Source organism: Saimiri boliviensis, chromosome 8 (genome assembly GCF_048565385.1).
Source record: "Saimiri boliviensis isolate mSaiBol1 chromosome 8, mSaiBol1.pri, whole genome shotgun sequence".
NCBI classification, from domain to species: domain Eukaryota; kingdom Metazoa; phylum Chordata; class Mammalia; order Primates; family Cebidae; genus Saimiri; species Saimiri boliviensis.
This window is the reverse complement of record NC_133456.1, coordinates 108,258,250-108,265,145: the sequence shown is the minus strand read 5'-3', so window position 1 is coordinate 108,265,145 and position 6,896 is coordinate 108,258,250.

The window sequence follows — 6,896 nt, the reverse complement described above, 5'->3', positions numbered from 1 at the left end:
CAGCTCACTGCAACCTGCACCTCCTCCTGGGTTCCATGATTCTCCTGCCTCAGCCTCCCAAGTAGCTGGGATTGCAGATGCGCGCCACCACGCCCAGCTAATTTTTTTGTATTTTTAGTAGAGACAAGGTATCGCCATGTTGGCCAGGATGGTCTTGAACTCCTTGTCTCAAGTGATCTGCCTACCTCGGCCTCCCAAAGTGCTGAGATTATAGGCTCACACCTGAGGCAGGCGGATCACTTGAGGTCAGGAGTTCAAGACCAACCTGGCCAACAGGGTGAAAGCCCTTAGCTGGCCACCATGCCCAGCTACTCCTTGTTACTTCCATTTTTCAAGTGAGCACTCTGAGACCCTGAGAGGTCAAGTAATGAACCCAAGAAGTAAACTAGCCTTGCTGAGTGACCCACTGTCTCGGCGTGGATTCTTCCCGATGTTATAAACCCATTTCCAGCACTGCACCTCTGTGCCCTGGCTTCCAGCGCCACTCATAGCACGTCCCTGAGCCCGAGAGCCTGCTGACACCATCTGTTTCCTGTTTCTCACGGTCAAGGGCAGTTTCTGTTGTTTGCAACCAATATTCTGACTGCTACTGATAAGGACATTTAAATGGAATCCATGAAAATATCAGCATCTCCCACCACACCCCAAAGTGGGTCCTTTCTGGGTTGCAAGTTACACTAGAGAGATCAGGTGGGGCGGTGGGGTGGGCTTAACGTGTTGCCCTGAACTCAATCTAGATTAAACACAGGCCACATCAAGACAACGCAATGAACAGCTGCACATCACAGGTAAGCGAGCTCTCCTCTGCACCGAGGCGGGGAGGCGAGCGGAGACTTCCTGCCTGTCTCTAAGAAGCAGCGAGGTGTGAGGCCCCCAAAGCATCACCAGTGGTACCAGGTGCCTCTTGCCAAGGGACAAGGCATTTGTTGGCTTTACTGAATTTGTGCATTCATCTAGCTTGGAGTGGGCAAACTCGTGCCTCCGAACCACATCTGGCGGGATGCCTGTCTTTATAAAGAGATCTTTATTGGGTCCCGGCCACGCATGTTGAATTACATGTTGTTTTTGGCTGCCTTCTTGCCCCAGCGGCAGAGTTGAGCAGCTGCCGCAGAGACAGCCCAGCCTGCAAAGCTGAAAATATTTACTATCTGGCTCTGGACAGGAAAATGGTTGCCATCTCCTGACCTAGGGCATAAATACCCAGACAGGCTGGGGGACGGTGATGCCTGTCCTCCTGGGTATCCAGCCCCCAAATGACTCCCAGTTTCTTCCCATCCATTATTTTAATTTAAAATTTTGTTTCAGCTTCTAAATGAGCAGTAAATTTCATGTGGTTCAAATCAAAATGGAATCAATATGAAAAGTCCTGTTTCTCGCCTCCCGGACAAACACATGTTCCAAGAAATGCCAAGCCTGAAGACAAATGAATGTAAGTCTTAAATTATCAAAGGCCCAAGGAAGGCTCTGGAATCTCTCAGAGCAAATATAAACCTCCCCAGACCACAGCATTATTGTCTCTGAATGATTGTGACCTTCCAGAGAGGCTGGGGCAGGGGATCGCCAGCTGTGGCGTGCAGAAGAATCACTGAAGGAGCTTGGTGACAATGCACATTGCAAGCACACCTCAAGCCTAGATCTTGGTTTCCAACAGTTCCCAATAAGTAGCACCAGGGCTCCTTGGAGAAATGGCTCATTATAGGACAAAGGGCAGGAAGATACAAGATAATCCTGGACCACCTTACAGTGCCAGAAAGAGGAAATACTAAAAATAAAATAATCAAAAGGCAAAACCCAGGTAGGTAGCTCATGCCTGTAATCCCAGCACTTCGGGAGGCTGAGGCAGGAGGACTGCTGGAGCCCAGAAGTCTGAGGGCCAGCCTGGGCAGCATAGGGAGACCCTGCTCTACAAAAAAAGATAAAATAAACAAAATTAGCTGGGCATGGTGGTGTCCATCTGTGGTCCCAGCTCCTCAGGAGGCTGACGGGGGATCTCTTGAGCCAAAGAGGTCAAGGCTGCTGTGAGCTATGATCACACCAGCCTGGGTGACAGAGAGCCTGTCTCTAAAAAAAAAATTAAAAATTAAAAGCAAACAAACAAACAAAAAATAAACAGAGAGAGAGAGAGAGAAAGATATCCAGTAATCAATTCCTGTCCCAGCGTGGCATAGAAGGGGAGGAGAAATTATCTGGGATTTAAAGATAGTTTAGATGATTGGTGCAGTGATTTGCCAACAACTGTTTGAATATGTAGCAGAATCTCTTTTGATTTGTTTTATGATCAACGAGACTGCTCTTGGAAGCAGTGATATTAAAATGTAGAATGAGTTGGGTGTGGTGGCTCACACCTGTAATCCCAGCACTTTGGGAGGCCAAGGCAGGGGGATCACTTGAGCTCAGGAGTTCAAGACCAGCCTGGCCAAAATGGTGAAACTCTGTCTCTACTAAAAATACAAAATTAGCCAGGCATCATGGCACACACCTGTAATCCCAGCTACTCTGGAGGCTGAGGCAGGAGAATAGCTTGAACCTGGGAGGTGGAGGTTGTACTGAGCCGAGATTGTACCACTGCACTCCAGCCTGGGTGACCAAGTGAGACTCTGTCTCAACAAAATAAAATAAAATAATAAAACCCAGTGTAGAACGGCCAGTGAGGCTTAGAGCAAATGTCGACAACGCCAGGAGAGGTCCTGGAGGCTCCTGGGTAGCCTAGTATTACCGGTTTGGTTGCTGGACTTGGGGATAGAGGGGAAGAATCTCAGGAGAGACGCTGGCACAGCTGGGAGGGAGCGGCAGCACTTCCGGGGCTGAGGAGCTCAGGACGAGGGCTGCTTACCACCCACGAGAGCCTTTCAGTGTGTGGGCAGCAGATGTGGCAGCCATGCTCCCAGGCTCAGTGCCAGCTCTGGGGAAAGCCAACTTCAGCTGAGGACACTTCACAACACTGCCCCACAGCTCCTGTGACCCTCTTCCCTTTTGCTTTTCTGCACCCATTTTTCATCCTTCCCTTGTTCCCAAAGGCTGCTTTATTTCTTCTCTGGATAAAGAAGAAATGTCTTCACTAAGACATGAGGATCCAGTGCTGTCATTCCAGACATATTTGCATCTTTTTTTTTTTTTTTGAGACGGAGTTTCGCTCTCGTTACCCAGGCTGGAGTGCAATGGCGTAATCTCGGCTCGCTGCAACCTCCGCCTCCTGGGTTCAGGCAATTCTCCTGCCTCGGCCTCCTGAGTAGCTGGGATTACAGGCACGTGCCACCATGCCCAGCTAATTTTTTGTATTTTTCGTAGAGACGGGGTTTCACCATGTTGACCAGGATGGTCTCGATCTCTTGACCTCGTGATCCACCCGCCTCAGCCTCCCAAAGTGCTGGGATTACAGGCTTGAGCCACCGCGCCCAGCATATTTGCATCTTAAAAGAGGATGTCTCCTGCTAAGGCAGGAAAATTGCTTGAACCTGGCAGGTCGCAGTGAGCTGAGACTGCGCCACTGCACTCCTCCAGCCTGGGCGACAGAGTGAGACTCCATCTCAAAAAAAAAAAGAGAGAATGTCTAGAAGCAGGCTTGGTCCTCAAACTCATGGTGAGTGGTGGAATTTCAGACAGGGGTGGGAGCCTTCTCAATTCTCTTCCAAACATGCTGAGCAAGGGCCCTGTGAGACCTGCCTTGCTCAGGACAATGCTGTTACCAAATAAAATGCCACATTTCTGCACTTGTGGTATCTGACTGATGGGGCCTCTGTTACATATCTCAAATATCATCAGGTACAAACCCTTGTCTGTTTCTCCTCCTCCCTTCCAGGACACCTAATATTGGCCTTTAGTGGGCTTCAAACTTGACATTAGATGGCTTCAGGCTTGAAATGAATGAGATGGAAAAAAAAAAAAAATAGCGAAGTATCTCCAGACATTCCAGCCACATATGGCTAGTTGAAATCTGTTCTTGTGTATTTCCACCATAAGGTATCTTCTTGGGTCTAAGAGACCAGCCTTCAGCAAGTCAACCACAGAATGCCCATAGTGATATGAAAAATCCTCCATCTCGGCCGGGAGCAGTGGCTCAAGCCTGTAATCCCAGCACTGTGGGAAGCCGAGGCGGGTAGATCACGAGGTCAAGAGATCGAGACCATCCTGGTCAACATGGTGAAACCCCGTCTCTACGAAAAATACAAAAAATTAGCTGGGCATGGTGGTGCATGCCTGTAATCCCAGCTACTCAGGAGGCCGAGGCAGGAGAAGTGCCTGAACCCAGGAGGCAGAGGTTGCGGTGAGCCGAGATCGCACCATTGCACTCCAGCCTGGGTAACAAGAGTGAAACTCCGTCTCAAAAGAAAAAAAAAAAAAAAAAGAAAAGAAAAATCCTCCATCTCATTGTGATCAAATAAATGCAAATTCCAATAATCACACATATCACTTTTCTATTAGACAGTAAAAAATAAGGCCAGGCAAAGTGGCTCGCAGCTGTAATCTCAGCACTTTGAGAGGCCAAGGTGGGAGGATTGCTGGAGGTCAAAAGTTTGAGACCAGCCTACACAAAAAAGTAAGACTGCATCTCTAAAAAAAACAAAAAAATTTAGGCTGGGCTCAGTGGCTCATAAGGCCAGGAGTTTGAGACTGGCCTGGTTAACATGGTGAAACCCCATCTCTACTAAAAATACAAAAATTAGCTGGGTGTGGTGGCACATGCCTGTAGTCCCAGCTACTGGAGAGGCTGAGGCAGGAGAATCGCTTGAACCCAGGAGGTGAAGGTTACAGTGAGCCGAGATCATGCCATTGCACTCCAGCCTGGGCAACAGAGCAAGACCGTGTCTCAAAAAAAAATTTTTTTTTTTTTTTTTGAGACGGAGTTTCGCTCTTGTTACCCAGGCTGGAGTGCAATGGCGCGATCTCGGCTCACCGCAACCTCCGCCTCCTGGGCTCAGGCAATTCTCCTGCCTCAGCCTCCTGAGTAGCTGGGATTACAGGCACACGCCACCATGCCCAGCTAATTTTTTGTATTTTTAGTAGAGACGGGGTTTCACCATGTTGACCAGGATGGTCTCGATCTCTTGACCTCGTGATCCGCTCGCCTCGGCCTCCCAAAGTGCTGGGATTACAGGCTTGAGCCACCGCGCCCGGCCCAAAAAAATTTTTTAAAGGAAAGAGTGGGTGCTTGGATATTTCTTACATGCACTAGCAGACAAAAGGGACCTGGATCAGATGGGAAATAAATGTTTCCTGATGGTGACCAGCTGGTTTTCACTCACAAATACACAAGGGAATAACAAATTGCTTTTCAATATTCCTATTGAAGTTCAGTTTTTCATATTTACTCTAAATTTGAATCATGGAAAGAATTTATTCCGTAACAAAGCAGGGATCTCCATATGCTGTTTACACAGACATTCCTTAATCATATTTTATTTCTAATCATCTCGCAATCTAATTTCCTTACAGCCTGTCAGTGATTTGCCTTCTCCAGTTCCCATTGGGAGCTAAGCTTAAATTCGGTGTCCTCACAAAGAAAACAGCACACACGGTAACACTAGATTTAGGAAAATGTGTGTTTACCAGAATGACAAGAAAGGGACTCTGTTATTTCTTGCTTACTAAAGCCCTAACCAGAATTTGTAAAAATAAGGACTATGTCTCCTGCTGCCCTCAGCTGGTACTGAAAGATGGTGCTGTCTTGAAATAAGTCTTCCTAGTTGACGCTCACTCCAAATGAGGCAAAATTATCTAAAAATGTCCCTATAGCTTGAAGGAGGTTAGGCTTCATTCATAAATGTGAAAGGTTTCCAGCAGCCCTACCCAATAAGAAACATCAAATGGGCCAGGCATGGTGGCTCATGCCTGTAATCCCAGCACTTTGGGAGGCCGAGGTGGGTAGATCACTAAGTCAAGAGATTGAGACCATCCTGCCCAACATGGTGAAACCCCATCTCTACTAAAAATACAAAAATTAGCTGGACATGGTGGCACACGCCTGTAGTCCTAGCTACTTGGGAGGCTGAGACAGAAGAATCACTTGAACCTGGGAGGTGGAGGTTACAGTGAGCCAAGATGGGGCCACTGCACTCCAGCCTGGTGACAGAGTCAGACTCCATCTCAAAAAACAAAAACAAAAACAAAACAAAAAAAACATCAAATGAAGTCACCTTCATCTCCATTAAAAAACTTTTTTTTAAAATTGTATTTTTGATACAGTGTCTCACCGTCATCTGGGCTAGAGTGCAGTGGCGTGATCTCAGCTCACTGCAACCTCCACCTCCCAGGTTCAAGTGATTCTTCTGCCTCAGCCTCCTGAGTAGCTGGGATAACAGGCGCAGTACCACGATGCTTGACTATTTTTTTTTTTTTTTGTATTTTTGGTAGAGATGGGGTTTCACCATGTTGGCCAGGCTGGTCTCGAATTCCTGATCTCAAGTGATCCAATGGCCTCAGCCTCCCAAAGTTCTACAATCACAGGCATGAGTCACCACGTCCGGCCCTTGTGTTCATTCTTCAGGAACAGAGTAAAGGACTAGAAAGACCAAGTCTCCCCACTTGTTAAGGGGATGGTTGGGTTGAAGAAATCATAGAAGAAAGTCCTTGTCCGAGCAGGAATATTCACACTTATTTGGATTCCATGACGCCCTTGGTATGTCCTTCACTAAACGTTTATGTATTATACATTGTAATAGATTTTGGGGGGAAAAAATTTCTTTTTTTTTTTTTTTTTGAGACGGAGTTTCGCTCTTGTTACCCAGGCTGGCGTGCAATGGCGCGATCTCGGCTCACCGCAACCTCCGCCTCCCGGGCTCAGGCAATTCTCCTGCCTCAGCCTCCTGAGTAGCTGGGATTACAGGCACGTGCCACCATGCCCAGCTAATTTTTTGCACTTTTAGTAGAGACGGGGTTTCACCATGTTGACCAGGATG